This window comes from Dipodomys spectabilis, unplaced genomic scaffold, assembly GCF_019054845.1.
Source record: "Dipodomys spectabilis isolate Male_0828 unplaced genomic scaffold, ASM1905484v1 ptg000173l, whole genome shotgun sequence".
In the NCBI taxonomy this organism is placed as follows: Eukaryota; Metazoa; Chordata; class Mammalia; order Rodentia; family Heteromyidae; genus Dipodomys; species Dipodomys spectabilis.
This window is the reverse complement of record NW_024870850.1, coordinates 8,683,634-8,700,340: the sequence shown is the minus strand read 5'-3', so window position 1 is coordinate 8,700,340 and position 16,707 is coordinate 8,683,634.

The window sequence follows — 16,707 nt, the reverse complement described above, 5'->3', positions numbered from 1 at the left end:
GACATTGCACAATTTGTTAGGAAATGGAAAGGCTTGGATAAAATTATATTAAGTAGAGTAATCCAGGCCCAAAGAAACATAGGTCCCATGGATTCCCTTATTTGCAACATCTAGTATATGTCTGAGTCAAGCAGAAAAGTTCAGATAAGGTGATGTTATATATAAGATATATATGATGTTATATATAAGATATATATTCAAATGTTTTTTTTCTTTCATGTGATTGTTTCTCACACATTTATAAGTTTATTTCTTTGTTGCTTTGTATGTCCCTCCCCCACAGTATAACCCCTGTATTTGATGTCGGTATAATTTGTGGAGGGGAAGGGGAAAAACAAATCGTTTAAATAGGCATACAGGTGAACCTATTGCAACAATGGGATGTAGAAGTCGTTATGGAAGGGATGGGAAGGGGCAACAAAGAAGGAGACTACAATGCTTGGTAAGAAATGTGCTCATTATCTTGCCCATGTAATTGTATCCCCTCTGTAAAGTATTTTCACAATAAAAAAACTAGTCACCCTTAATCTGTTATTTTAAAAAGGTACAAGGAGAATTTGAATATATCCTATTGAAAAGGGGACGGTTTTTTCCAAACATAGTGAGGCTGGGGACAGAAGACACAACATTCCCTTGTCACGGATGCAGCGTTCTTCAAGAACATTGTCTTCACAGCTCTATCGTCACTTCATGGAGAGCACAACAGACTCTCTTGTATTTGCCAAAATGGTGCCAGACAACCCAGTTGCATCTGCTATGAAATCTTATATAGAAGTTCTGCATGCCTAGAGTAGGGCACCCAAAAGAAAAGCCATTACCTGTGAAGAGAGAAATGCCGTGAGTTGCCCATTGTGCACTCTTGGCTCTTCCATGTAATGAAGAAACATCTGGTGGAGGGCATGGGCCACAGCATACACAGCATTGTAGATGTTGTAACTTTCATCTGACATGGTCATGTCAAAAATTTGCCTCAGCAACCAATGCAGTGTGGCATTGTATGAGCAGTGCCCTAAGTCTCTGCAGTCAGACTTAATCAGTAGGCTATAAACAGACTGAATCCATGACCTGGGAAGGGAGTTATTTGCTGAGTTCTTGGAGAAGGTCTCTGTCAGAATAAAATTGGTGAACCCAGCAGTGTTTCTATGATGGTGAGAGAAGATAAGAGGTGCATGGAAAGAGTCAATCAGAAAATGTCTTTTAGCAATAGTCACATCATCATAGGGTGAGTTCAGGACCCAGACTTTGCCTGTAATTAAAAAGTGCCTAAATTTAAGAATAAAGCTTAGTAGAAATTTACTGTCCCCATAAAGGATAATCATATTGGTTGATAAGTCCATTAGCTGGCGCTGCATCGATAGATCATTTGAGTAATCTGAAAGGACACTGTAAGTGATCATGTTCTCAAAGGCAAAGCAGACCCATCTCTTCCCTCAATTCTGAGAGGAACCACATTGCATAGTTTTCTTCGGTGATGAACAGTCCCACCCAGTTCCAGCTGAAATGAAGCATCAAGGAGACCATGGCCAGGGCTAGACCTGAGTCCTTGGCAGCCATCTGATAGACAGTACCAAACTTTCCATGGTCACTCAGGAGAGGATCAAAAGCCCCAAAGATTAACTACAGGGAACAAATGGAAACAACATCAGGAAGAAGATGGTCATAGGCAAATCTCAGTCCTGATGTGAATGACACAACAACTGGTAGTAAAGTGATGGGAACAAAAGTTTGCTTATCCCATTTGCAAAGTCATCTCCCATGTTCTGAAGTCTTTGTAGACATGTACAGATAAGGCTCAGAGTTTTGAGTCATCCTTTCCTCTCAACATGCCTCCTTCTATTTGCAGCAATGAAAATGTGTATGTCCCACCCACTTTTGGAGGCTTCTCCCTGTGAGATTATGCATTTAGAAGGGTTTGTGATACCACCACCTCTTCAGCCTGTTGAGGGCAGAGTCACTGTGGATATGGTTTCACATCTGCCCACCCCTCCCAGCCTCACCTGTGGAAGTTTGTAGAGGTCCAGCAGTGTCCCTATTGGGACAAATGTGCTTGAGGTTCCTGTGAGTGCCGCTATAGCTTTGCTGTCTCTTCTGCAGGTGTAATTAGGGATTTTTTTTTCTTCCCAGACAGCCAGGTGAGTGGATCCTCTAACAGATCAGTACCTGAGTAATGTACAGAATAGATCTCAAACCCCAGAGTCATGTTGGGTAGCAGATGGGGATTCTTATTGATCTCCTCCACAGCCAGTACCAGGGTGAGAAGTAATTGGTATTTCTTTAAGTTGATCCTGCACAGAAATCACAAAATTTGGGTAGGTATACAAGTATTACAAATGATTAACTGCTAATCTCATGACTTTGTTGAATCAAATGTTGATTTCTATACACAGTAATATGTATAGATCCAACCAGGTGGCATTCTAATTTGGAGTCTAAGAAAAGTTCTTAGAATTGGGAGAGTTCCTGAACAGGTTTTGATCAGCATACATGAGATGACTATTCTTCTGAGATTGCAGAGAGACAGAGAGAGAGAGAGAGAGAGGCGGGGGGGGGGGGGAATGAGCCAGCTGGCTTTTCCTCTCTGCCCCATATGGATAAGTGAAAAACACTGCTGTGTGCCGTGACATAGGAGCAGGCACAGCTTACATCCCAAATCATTTAGTACCTTAAATTAGCTGTGCATATGGAAAAAATCTTAAGAAATTCAGTTCCAATTGGGACCAGATTGTCACCTGAGTTCAGCCAGTATGAACAGAGAGGCAGGGCCTGCTGTGTTAGGAGTAAATTGGAAAGCAGTCTGCTTTGTGTCTGTGCTTGCTTGCTACTCATTTGCCAATGGTGCATCCTTCTGCAAAGAAGTGAATCTTGCCTTGTGAGGAAAGTAAAGAAATCACAGAAGTACAAAATCCATTTGATGTGGTAGAGGCACACTAAGCTGACTCAGAGTATCTCATCATTCAAGGGGATTCCTAGAAGCAGAGCAAGATGGCAGCCAAGGAAGCTATAACATAAAGATTGCCTCACTCAACAATGAACAGAAGAGAGTGAGGGACTGGGGACTGGAGGATACTTCTCTAGTAGAACAAACAACAGGAAAGGATGTGTGAGAAAAGGGGGAAGAAGCCATCTCCATTTTCCTCCCCATTAACAGCATTAGTAGCTCATTATGGACAGAAACCCTCTGACATTGCAGGGAGGGAGAGAATTAAAGTTAAATCTCAGCACCATCCCCATACACTGAGACCAGTGCTGGGGATGTGCTTATAGTTTCTACTCTTGGGTCCAACCTTTAGATTGTGCCTCTAGAACTGGTTTAGGACAGAGAAGGAAGACACTGCCACAACCTCCCTCCTCCATCCTCGTGAACGACAGCAGGTATGGGATACAACCTTATAGTGAGCAGGGCAGAAGATTGGGTCAGAGTTTTTCTTAGAATCCTTTGTCAGGCATGTCATGATTGGACCAATTATCCAGAATAATCTAGAGGCACTGTTTGGTGCTAGCACCACAGCTTCCATTAGAATCTTTCAGGAGGTTTTGGAAAGTAGCTGAGGCAGAACCAAATGCAATTTGCATCTTCTTGCTTAGCGGTGTAAAGCCACTGTGGCTATGTGACTCTGTTGTTATCTGGCTCAGTCCAGTGTCGTTGCACAGTGAATAATTTCAGGGACCACTGCCCTAGAAGGACAGTGCTCAAGATGGCACCTGGCAGAAACTGAAGGCTCTCGAGGAATCCAGTGTGCATTAGTCTACATCCCCATTAGCTAGATTGTGGCTTAAGTGTATCCACATGACAATTTGGGATTTCGGGATGCTAGATAGCTTGAGTAGATGGTGGTATTCACCAAGATGGTCCTGTGGCTTGCTTTTATTTTTTGTTTGTTGTGGGGCTTGAACTCTAGGCCTGGGATCTGACCCTAAAATCTTCACCTTAAGACTAGCTCTCTAGCACATGAGGCACAGAGCCACTTCTGGCTTTCTTTTGCTTTACTGGAGATAAAAGTCTCACAGTCTTTTCTGCCAGGGCTGGCATTGAAGCCCGGTCCACAGATCTCAGCCTCCTAAGTAGCTAGAATTCTAGGCGTTAGCCACCTATGCCCAGCTTGTGGCTTCCTTTACAAAATTTACCATGCTGCTGTAGCATTGCATGGTTTTCCATCCCAATTATAATAGGTAAGACAGGGAAGTAAGATGGTGATATTTTCCCACAGCTTAGTTTGGGCTAGGTAATAGCATTAGAACTGTGCCATGACCATATAGCCAGGACAGCCTCTGGCAGACTCTGTAATAACCTCAATACCTGAGAAAGTCATCTACAACCAGACAATCTGAATTCTATATTAGCTATCACTAATTGTATATGGTTGTGGGCATCTTGGCTCATGAGCACACCTCTACCACATTCAAGCTGAGTCAGTCTTAGTCCTCACCCAGCACTGTATTGGTCTTGATCTCAGTAGACTGAGGATGCTGTACTCAGGCAGGATAGACTAAGGAAAATGAGGCCTGGTTAATGTATTCCAGGAATTCAAAAACTCAAAGCTTAAAGCTTGTCCATCTACTTCCTTAATATTAAGGTAGTGAAGTCATTTAGGGGAAAATGGAATAGAATAGATTAGTAAAAAATGAGGTATGGGAAGCTCACAGCAAACAGAGAGCTATTCATCCATCTACATAACTTAATATTAAAGGACCAAAGTCGTTGAGCACAAAAGGAATGTGGATAAATTAAGGAAAAAAATGAGTCCTAGAGAAGGCAACTCAGAAACATGTGATTTAGAAACACAGGGCTAGTATCCTTACTTCAAAGAGAGGCAACAGGTTGCATTGCTTCCTGAGAGATGCATTTCTCATCATATGAATTAACAGTTGTCTTGTAGGGCAAATGCCTTCCCCCCAAAAAGCTCCCCCAAAACATATGCAACATCCTACGCCAAATATAGACAACAGCACACCTTCCTTCCCTGTCATCTGGAAAGAATGGCCAAAACATACAGAAACTCAGAAAGTGTAACACCAGGAGTGATTAGTGCAAAGATGACAAACTGATGTTTGTGTAACTTTGAAGTCAGACGTCCTGCCTTTACCATCTGAATACCCCTGGCAGCCCAAGAGCTGAGTGTCTCTCCTCAGTTAGAGTGTATCTTTGCCTTTTTGTTTCCTGTTTGTCTACCTGCTTGTTTGTTTGCTTCCTTACTCAGGAAAGCTCTGCCACATTTTCTTACTGTTGTGACTTGTCTAGAATTTCTTCTTCTGTGATCAGAGTCCAAGATCCCAACTGAAGAGTCCCTACTTTTAGAGGGAAACTTCATTACCCTTCATCAGTTTTGGTGACCCTGCTGGTTAGTATTCCAGGTGTAATAGAGTTCTGGTGGCCACAGCTGTGTCTAAGGCCTGTTCCAGCACACAGATCTTGCTACTGCTAGGCAGAATCCACTCACAAGGCCATTCCCTGTGGATGAGGCTTATGGGCCTCCTGTGCACCCAGGAGAAGGCATATTTGGACCCATGACTCATTGGGGTTCTCGTGAGGTTTTTAGAACCACAGAGTATTTGTCACCAAAATTGCTTTTGGTTTTCTCTGCTGCTGAATTGGTTTATTGCCTCACAGCAGGCTTCGCACAGTCCCCGAGCTCCCTCTAGTGTTGACATTGTGGAAGTCACTACAGACTCAGGAACACTGAAGCCTGCTTGGAATTCCTGGAAAGACAGGCACAGACTGGTATAATTCGGAGACATTTGAAAGGCCAGATGGTATCACATACCAATATGAATCAATAATGTTCCAGAACGACGAGTTCTCCTAGCATTCAATATAATCATTTTAGGGAAATTCTCATAGAGAGAACCTCAACTCTCATGGATGTTTGCTGATGTCATTGTGTGCAATGTAACTGCGGCTTGACATCTAGAATATCAGTAATACTAAATATGAATTGGGACCTGGTGGCTCAGGCCTGCAATTATCACCACTAAGAAGGATGATATAGGAGAATTACGTATTGTATTCACTTTCGGCAGTAATGTCTGTGACACATTTTTTGTGCAAGCACCTCCACAGAAACTGTTGCAGAGCTGTAGGTCAAATGGTAGAGTGCCAACCAGGACAGAAAAAATGCCAAGGGACAGCCATCAGGACTTGAGATGATGCCTGAGTACCAGAGTGTGTGTGAACATGCACACACACACACACACACACACACACACACACACACACACACACACACACACACACACAGCTCAATTAGAGAATGGACAGAGAAAGGATAACTGTGACATCTCCCACCTCCAATGGGTTACGTTTCTAATGCTGGGTTTACACATGAGCCCCATCTTTCTCACTCACTTCCTCACCACACTAATTTGGGTTCAGTATCTTTCATAAGTCTCTTATGGAATAAAGTATTCCTCTCCTGAACAAACCCCATACAGGGTGTTTCCACACAACTTGTCTGAGAAGATTCATTCATGACTTCCCTAGTTTACAGTGAATTCTATAGATCTGAAAGTAGTGAGCTCACCTGGGTCAAATGCATGAATGAAAGTGTGTACAAAACATATGAAAAAGCCAGGCACCTTTGCTCACACCTGTCATCCTATCTATTCAGGAGGCTGAAATCTGAGGATCAGGGTTCAAAGCCAACGAGGGCAGAAGAGTCCATGAGACTCTTATCTGCAATAAACCACTAGAAAATTGGTAATGGCACCGTGTTGCCAGCAATCGAACACTTGTCTTAAGCTGAATTGCACAAGGACAGCATCCAAGCCCAGAGTTCAAGACCCATTACTGACAATATATATGAAAAAAACATTCAAATCTAGTTTAGGAAGTTATTGGCAGGGAACAATAAATAAGCCTGGAAACATGTTAGACAACAAGGAATGGAAACAGAGTTTCTGGGAATGACATAGGAGACAGGCCAAGACATTCATAGCAGGACAGAAGCTTATTTACATTATTTAAAGGGAAAAAAATCAAATCTGTCATGCATCTCTTAATACTGATCTGTCCAGCAGCTCCCCATTCCCAGGTTTGCTGACATAAAATAACCCCAGAAACAGAAACTGCAGGTCTATCCTAAGAAACATTGCCCTGAAAGAGGTCCAAACATTGGTCCTGTTTTAAGAAGTATAAAGAGCAGAATGGATTGAAGATTCCCTGGTCTTTGTCCTATGGATGGGGACATTGCACTTTAGTGTCTTTGTATGGACTCTTGGTCACCCCAGTGACCCTGAGTAACAGTGATGAGTGGAGGAGTCACAGTGATGGAGGGGTGGTCGGGATATCTCTGGAAAGGGGAGGGGAGTGAAGACAGACAGAAAACTCTGTACCCTTGGAAGAAAGAAAAATATTCATTGGGAACACCTGAAATGAAGTAGAGCTGTTGTAGTGAGTGCAGTGTAGAAGATGCAGAGGACATCAGTGATTGTGTCCAAACTTCCCCCATATCTGACTGTAACACAAAGAGAAAATTCAAAATTTAAGAAAATCCAAGAAATCACTTACTGAATGTTCTGTTGCTGCAGGGTAGGGTCATTCAAGCCTTGAACGAGCAATTCCCAAGAATAGAGGGAGTAAAATCCAGCAATGACCACATCTCCTTTGCTGCATGCTACGGATTTCTCTGTGCAAATGTGTCTGCCATCTTCAGAGAAAGTGATCAGGAGAGGATGCTGGAGAAGAAGCAGTGTCAGAGCCACAGGGAACATTGCTGCTGCTGTGACATGGAGCTGTGTTTCTGGATGCAGACTGTGCCTGCAGTGTCAGGTGGGCGTCTAAATGGATCTTCAGTTTTTGTGGCTTCTTGATACATGGAAGGCCTCCACTGTCCTAGAAAAATACAGAGCCCATTCTGCCCACTGGCTCTGCATCTGGGGCCCAGATTCAAGGTCAAAACAGAAGTTAGAAAACATGTGTACCATCTTCCTCTCCACACCCTCAGGACCATGATTTCATCCAAGACAGTAGATAATGAAACTCAAGGGATGGATTCCTCTCTTGTTGAGTTGTTCACAAACTTCTGTGAAAGCAAAAAGTTGAAAACAAAAGAAGCACAACCAATCAAGGGTCACTAGGGTTGATGGGAATGGATGACAGCAGTGGATGCCATGTGAAGGTCAAATGATCATAGAGCGCCATGGCCAGCAAAGGCCCAGTCAGAGTTATTGGAGCACCATCAAAGATGAGGATGGGCAGGCTCACAACCTAGGGATAAGGGAGACACAGAAGTTATGTGAAATGACCCATTCAGGTTTTTATACCAACTGCACATGCATAAGAATCCAGAAGAGCTCAATGTATTTATTTACTGCTGCAGGTATTACCAACAGTGTCCTGGAATTCTACCATTACAGATGAATACTTCAAGGTCAATGCACTTACCCAATTAGACATTTGCACTCTGAACCTTGAACTTCTTCAGTGCTTGCATGTTGTTGACCATCAGACTGCACCTATCAATATATTGGCAGTCCACTGTTAGACAGAGATGTTCTATGATCTATGACTTTCTGGGAACATAGCAGGCCTACACACTGAGGATCCTGGTAGCTGCGGGTGTATGGATGGGTCTTGCTCTGCTGGGTCCACATCATGTCCTGAGTGCTCCGGGAATTCTTGTTCCTACTTGGACAACCGCGTGGTGCCAGCTCTGTCCATGTCTCCCTACCTGTCTTCTCTATTAGTTCCTCATATTAGAAGTGAAACCAAGGTCACAGCATAGGGTCCTGCTCTGCACAGACTTCACCATGGTGGCTGGTTCTGTGAACTGGCTGCATATATTTATGAGGAAGGGCTTGGCAAATGTAAATTGGAAAAGTAAGTATGCAAATGCTATTTGGTGTTGGTAGCCAGCAAGAACTTGCAAGAGCATCAGTGCTGGGGCCTAGCCTGACTTGGCTTCTGAGGTACAAATCTTTGTTGCTTCTATACCCAGGATTATCGGTATGAGCCAGCTGTGGCTGGCTCAGAGGACAAACTTTTATCCCATTCTCCTCATCTATTACTCTAACTATTTCTGATCAGTCTGCCCAAGAGCACAGGCCCTCCCCACTTCCTCTTCATCTGCCTGAAACCAGTAATCACCTGTCAATCACCTGACTGGGAGTCAGCAAAGGACCCCACAATCTGAGGTCACTTCCTCATCCATGGAGGTCACTTCCTGGACCATCCTGGTCACACTTCCCTAGGACAGTGAGAAGTTCCCCAGACTCTGTGGTCACTTCCACATCCGTTGTGGTCCTGGCTTACCACAAGTCACTTTGTCTCTCTTTTTATTTTCTCCTTTTTCCTTTTCCTCTGTCTTCTCCATGGGCCTCCATCTCCTGAGGGTGGGCAATTTGCCTTTTCTGCCTGAACCGTGTATCAAGTTTCCTTGCTGGAGAAGCTAACAATTTCTACTTCATTGTCATTGGTATCTACTCTAAGCCTTCTTCTCCCTACATTTCAAAAATAAGAGAAAACTTGGGGATCTGTGTTGCCTCTATCTATCTCTGTGCTTTCTTTCTGTATGTCTGTTTGTCTGTGTGTAGTGTAAATGTGTTGTACAGAGGAGTTACCATTATGTAAATCAGGTATTGAGTACATTTCTGTTTTTACAATGTTACCCAGTTTTTCCCTCCCTACCCCACCCACAGGTTGTATGCTTCATTTTTCAAATGGTGTCCAGTATATACCACTGCTGCATTTGTCAGGGTGATTAACTGAACACGATGTTCTCCACTTCCACCCATGTTCCTGACTCAAACATATAATTGCATACTCAAGACTCCTTGTGTCTGTGTGACTCAATTTACTTTTTCCATTCATGTGTTGATTGGAACAGAGCCTGGTTCTGCAACTCAGCTTCTTAGTAGTGTCATAAACATAGACATAACATACACCCATACTAGTGTGTGTGTAATATGCATGTAATATTATATCTTTTGTCATATTATATTACCAATGGTGTTATAATATTCCTTTTGGCCACATCCCCATTAGTGTCTGTTATTATTAATTTTCTTGATAGTCAATCAACTTATTTATTACCAATTATTTTATAATAAGCTCTATTTTATGTAACTCAAAATGTACTCATCTGCTACTTACTTGAACATTTTGTGGGTATAAAAATTGAAGATGGGAAGTGGTGCTGTGACTGAAGTGGTAGAGTGCTAGCCTTGAGCTGAAGAGCTGAGGGACAGTGCCAAGGCCCAGAGTTCAAGCCCCACAACACACCAAAAAAAAATGCAGACCGTTTTTGCTTCTGAAATCATTTTGTATCCAAATGAAACCAATTTGTTTCATCAATTCCCGTTCTCAAGACTTTCATTTACTAACTTCCCTTGGTCATGAGATTTGAACTCTGGGTCTAGGTGCTATCCCTCAGTTTTCAGCCCAAGGAAAATGCTCTATCCCTTGAGCCACAGCACTGCTTTTGGTTTTCTGGTGGTTAATTGGAGATAAGAGTCTTAAGGAGTTTCCTGCCTGGGCTGGCTTTGAACCCTGATCCTCAGATCTCAACCTCCTGAGTAGCTAGGATTACAGGTGTGAATCACTTGCACCTGGATTCCTTACTGAGTTTTTAAAAATTACATGTTTAATTAACTCTTTGAAAATATTTGATCTCAAAATGACATTTTTAAAGATGTAAAGTAGTAATCCTTAGACAAACTGGTTGGAAATTGATATTTCCCATTTGGTTTTAAAGCAGGGAGAACAGGAGAATCACATGTAGACTGACATTGCATGAAGAGTCCAAACTTAACAAACTTGAGGGATCTCATGGTGTTTTCAAAATGCAGCTGATTGCATCACTTTACATATCACTCTTGTAACTTTCTTCAGGTAATGTTTGAAGGAAAGCAACTTTTAGTTAAAAACACTCATATATTGGCCTTTTGTTGTGTAAAGAATTGAGTAATAATAATAATAATAATAAAAGAATTGAGCAATAGCTGAGAGCCGGTGGCTCAAACCCATAATCATAGCTACTCAGGAGGCTGAGATTTGAGGATCATGGCTCAAAGCCAGCCTGGGCATAAAACTTCATGAGACTCTTAATCTCCAATAAACCACTGAGAAAACTAGGAGTGGTGCTGTGGCTCAAGTGGTAGATTGCTTGCATTGAGCTGAAGAACTGAGGGACAGAGCCTAGGCTCAGAGTTCAAGCCCTGTGACCGACAAAAAAAAAAAAAAGAAGAAAAAAGAATCCAGTAACATAAATTAGGTTTTACATTGAAGTAAATAACTAACCAAATCCAGGAAAATTTAAACGTAGTTTCTACTTTTTTTCTTTGACACTTAAAGGAAACGACAGTGGGAAAAATATGTATGTAGAGCAAACTGCACATTATGTATCTGACCCATATCTATAAGGAAGTAGAAAATGTGAACACACACTGCAAGATTGTTTTGTCAAAGGAATCCGGGGGGAGGGGGGAGGGAGAAGGCAAATATGAGTTTGGATGAGTTAATATTGGCAAGAAGTGGCAAAATAAGAGAAGTAAAATAAGAAAACCATAAAACTCAAGGCAATATTCTTAGCTTTGGATGGTCTCAAAGCCAGTTAGAAAATTTCTACCTTCTATCCCTTTGGCTGGTGGAAGCTACCAGTACATTGCCAGATCCTCCTGGGAACATATGCAGATACTTCTGGATCACAGTACCCAGTCTGGTTGGTCCATGAGCCGTTCACCACCTGTTAGTGCAGGAGTGCGGCTTCTGCCTCTGGGAGCTTCCAGATCTACCCCTACCAGGCCAACCAACCAAGGGTGCAGGCCTCACCGGGTGCATCAAGCGGTTCCCAGACATGACAAGCAGCATGTCTAAGCTGCTTAGCCCCTGCACATGCTTTGGCGCCTCTGGGGAAGATGGGGCTCAGGGTCCTGCTCTGGAAGGGGAAGGATACTCCCAGCATGCCCTGGGGAATGGGGCAGTGAGCATCATAAGAGGGAGACCTGGGCCTTGAGCATGAGGGGCTTCATGTGGCTAGGGCCTTGTCCGTGTCTGAGGGTTTGTTCAGCAACACCAACTCAGGGCAGATCCTGAGCAGCAGGTACAGGGAGCATGGGTGGGATCCATAGCCGATTCCTGCTATTCTGGCCCCTCTCACTGTGTTGAATACATAGTTGTCCAACAATTGCAGCCACTACACAAGCACCTACAGATCAGTGAGCACTCTCTCCTTTGAGTCATTGTAAATGGAATAATCTGTTGGTCTTCCAGACATTTCTATGTTTGTGCAGATATTTTTTTGTTTTCCAGCAATGGCCCAGCAGAATTAGAGGCAACACTGTGTGGGTTTCTGTCATGCATGTGTGGGTGACATCTCTCCACTGAGCCACAGCTACAGCATTGAATGATGTCAAGATCTCTGCACTCAGAGGTATGAGCTTGCTTGTCCTTTGGACTCCTGACTGTATAATGCAGTGGTGGCCTGACAATATTCCCACTTCAAGCTCCTGAACACTTTTGATGTCTTAAGGGACTCTTCTGAATCATTCTTGTTGTCATAGAATTGTAAAGAACACTGAAAGTTATGGAGTCTGTCGTATCTAATGTTTTTGTCCTCTCTTTCGGTTTCTTTTTCTCTTCTTATAAATGATTCCATTTCTCCATCCTGAACAATACATTAAAAAAAGGAGAGAATGGAGATGTATAAATGACCCACCTTGGTAATTCCCGTGGGCTACTTTATCAGATTTTCAAACAAAATCAGTTGTTGGCCATGTGGCATAGTTGGAGAAAACTGGTCAACTTTCACCCTTTGTCCTAGACCTTCTGGAAATTTCCAAAAGCTCATAATGTCATACTCTGCCTCCAATTTCCTTTCTTCATTCAAAATCACTTGGTCTTCAACAAGATTGGTAAATTTGATCTTCTTCAAAAAGGGATGCAGCTAAAAGGGTCACATTACAGTATGGTAAAGTGCTTCGCAGAGTTATCACAGAACCCCAGAACAATGGATGCACACAGATTTTCCTTCCTTCCCACCACATGATTCACATACATCACAGGAATCCAATCAACTGTATCAAATTCAGACCCACAGTGGACTAACTTGTTAAGAAGTTTCTAAAACCTGGTTATCCAAAATGGGATGGAGAAACTCAATTTCAAGGGAATGAAACTCTAGCCACATCCAATTAAGTATCATTATTTGGTTAGAATTCGTATTAGAATTCATTTTATATGACAGTCTTCCATCATCTCTTTATAATGAATTCCTATCACTTATTTTATGATTGTGATCAGAGAGTCAGTCTGAAAACTAGATAAACTATAAACTAAGCAAAATCATAAAATACTTATGAGAACTATGAAAGATTACCTTAAGCAAGACTTAGTTCATGGTGTGTATGTGTTTGTGTGTGTGTGTGTGTGTGTGTGTGTGTGTGTGTGCCTACCCTGTGCCTCAACCAAAGGGCCAAGGCACTTAACTTAACGTGTTTTTCTTTTTCTTTCGAAGTAAGCATTCCATCCATTGAGCCCCAATTCCACCTCTATCTATTTGGTGGTTAATTGTAGTCAGGAGTAAACCACTTGTGTCCAGACAATCTTAGGTTTTCAAGAACTAGTCACCCTTGATCTGTTATTTTGAAAATGCACAAGGAGAATTTGGATATATCCTATTGAAAAGGGGATGGTTTTTTTCCCACAGAGTGAGGATGAAGACAGAAGCTACAGCATTTCCTTATCTTGGAAGCAGCGATCTTCAAGAACTTGTCTTCATAATTCTACAGTCATTTCATGGTCAGCACTATAGGCCCAGTGTCTCTTGTATTTTCCAAAATGGAGCCAGATGCCCTGTACTATCTGCTATGAAACCTTCAATAGAAAAGCTGCATGCCTAGAACAGGTCACTTAAAGCAATGCCATTACCTGTGAAGGGAGAAATGCCCTTGGTTTCCCACTGTGCATTCCTGGCTCTTCCATGTGACGAAGAAACATCTGGTGGAGGGCATGGGCCATGGCATACACAGCGTTATAGATGTTGTAACTCTCTTTTGACAAGGTCATGTCAAAAATATGCCTCAGCAGCCAATTCAGTGTGGCATTGTAGGAACAGTGCCCCAAGTCTCTGCAGTCAGACTTAATCAGTAGGCTATAAACAGACTTAATCCATGACCTAAGAAGGGAATTATCTCCTGAGTTCTTGCACAAGGTCTCTGTCAGAATAAAATTGGTAAACCCAGCAGTGTTTCTATGATGGTGAGAGAAGATGAGAGAAGCGTGGAAAAAATTAGATTTGCATATGAAGAAACTCTCAAGAAATTCAATTCCATTTGAGAGCATATTGTCCACCGGAGTTCAACCAATATCAACAGAGATGCAGGGCCTGCTGTGTTAGAAGTAAATAGGAAAGCAGGCTGCCTTGTGTCTGTGCTCGCTTGCCACACTTTTGCCGATGGGACACCCTTCTGCAAAGAAGTGAATCTTTTTTTGTGAGGAAAGTTAAGAAAACAAAGAAGAGCTGGGAAGGTGGCTCAATGGTAGAGTGCTTTCCTTGCATGTATGAGGTCCTGGGTTCGATTCTTCAGCACACATAAGCAGAAAAAGATGGAATTGGTGCTGTGGCTCAAGTGGTAGAGCACTAGCCTTGAGCTGAAGAGCTGAGGGACAGCTTCCAATCCCAGAGTTCAGGCCCCACAACTGGCAAAAAAAAAAAAAAAAAAAAACAAAGAAATACAATTCATATCATGCAGTAGAGGCAAACTAAGCTGACTCAGAGAATGTCATCATTCAAGAGGATTCCCCAGAAGCAGAGCAAGATGGCAGCTGACAAAGAGAGAATATAAAGATTGCACCACCCAACAAAGAACATATGAGAGTCAAGTGGTGTGGACCGGAGGGTACTTCTCTAGTAGAACAAAGCAACAGAAAAGGATGTAGAAGAAAAGGTGGAAGAAGCTATCACTATGTCCTCCCTATCAACAGCATTAGTAGCTCATTATGGACAGAAACCCTCCAACATTGCAGGGAGGGAGAGAATTAAAGTTAAATCTCAGCACCATGCCCATACACTGACTCCAGTGCTGGGGAAGTGGTTATAGTCTCTACTGTTGTGTCCAAACCTTTAGATTGTGCCTCTGGAACTGGTTTAGCACAGAGAAGAAAGACACTGCTACAGCCTCACTCCTCCTATCTTGTGAATGACAGCAGGTACGGGATACAACCTCCTAGTGAAGAGGGCATAAGAGTGGGTCAGGGTTTTTCTTAGAACCCTGTGTCAGGCATGTCATGGTTGAACCACTAATCCAGAATAAACTAGAGTCACTGTTTGGTTCTGGCACCCCAGCTTTCATTGGAATCTTTCAGGAGGTGTTGGAAGGTCCCTGAGGCAGAACCAAATGCCATTTGCATCAGTTTCCACCATGGGTGGAGTAGGCTGACACCTGTCTTCCTGCTTAGCCTTGTAAAACCACTGTTGCTGTGTGACTCTGTTAACACGTGGCTCAGTCCCAGTCTTGTTGGGCAGTGAATCATCTCAGGGACCATTGCCCTAAAAGGACTGTGCTCAACATGATATCAGGCTGAAACTTAGGTTGCTCTAGGAATCCAGTGTGCATTGGTCTTACAGCAGCACAAGCTATAGTGAGGTCTCAGTGTATCCACATGACTGGGCTTTCTGGATGGGATATTAAGCCTGAGTGCATGGTGGTGGTCACTGAAATGGCCCTGTGGCTTTTTTTTTTTTGTTGGTTGTGGGGCTTGAACTCTAGGCCTGGGTTTTGACTCTGAATCCTTCAGGTCAAGGCTAGCTCTTTAACACTTGAGCCACAGTTCCACCACCAGTTTTCTTATGTTTTTGTGGAGATAAAAGTCTCAAAGTCTTTTCTGCCTGGGCTGGTTTTCAACCCTAATCCTCCGATCTTAGCCTTCTAATTAGTTAGGATTACAGGTCTCTGCCACCACTGCAAAGCTTGTGGCTTCCTTGACAAAACTTTCCATGCTTCTGTGACACATCCTGGTTCTCCATCCCACTTGTCATGGATAAGACAGAAAAGCAAGATGGTGATATTGTCCCACAGCTTAGTGTGGCCCAGGTGATAGCATCACACCGGTGCCATGACCCCATAGCCAAGACAGCCTCTGGCAGAGCTCTGTAATCATCTCAGTACCTGGGAAAGTCATCTACCACCAGACAATCAGAGTTCTACTCTAGCTATCACTAATTGCATATGGTGGGCCCAATCTTGGACCATGAGCCCATCTCTACCACATAAAACCTGGGAGGATCTTAGTGCTCACCCAGGGCTGTCTGGTCTTTTTTTTTATTGTGAAAATACTGTACAGAGGGGTTACAATTACATGGGCAAGATAATGAGTACATTTCTTATCAAGCATTGTAGCCTCCTCTGTTGTTTTCCCTTCCCATGCCTTCCAATTCTCCCCCTGCTCCCCCAATTCTCTTCCCCCCAACCAAAGTTGTAAAGTTCTTTTTGTTTTGTTTCTTTTTGTTTGTTTTTTAAATTTAGTTTAATTTTATTTGTGACAGAGGGTTACAGTCACATGGGCAGGATAATGCATACATTTCTTACCAAGCATTGCAGCCTCCTCCTTTGGGTTACCCTTCACATCCCTTCCCAACCTCCCCCCTCTCACCCAATCCCAATCCTTCTCCTTCCCCCCACCCCCCCCCCAGCACCGACATTGTAAAGCTCGTTTTGGACGTGACAACTTGTACTTCTCATTGTTGCAACAGGTCCACCTGTATCCTTAAACAA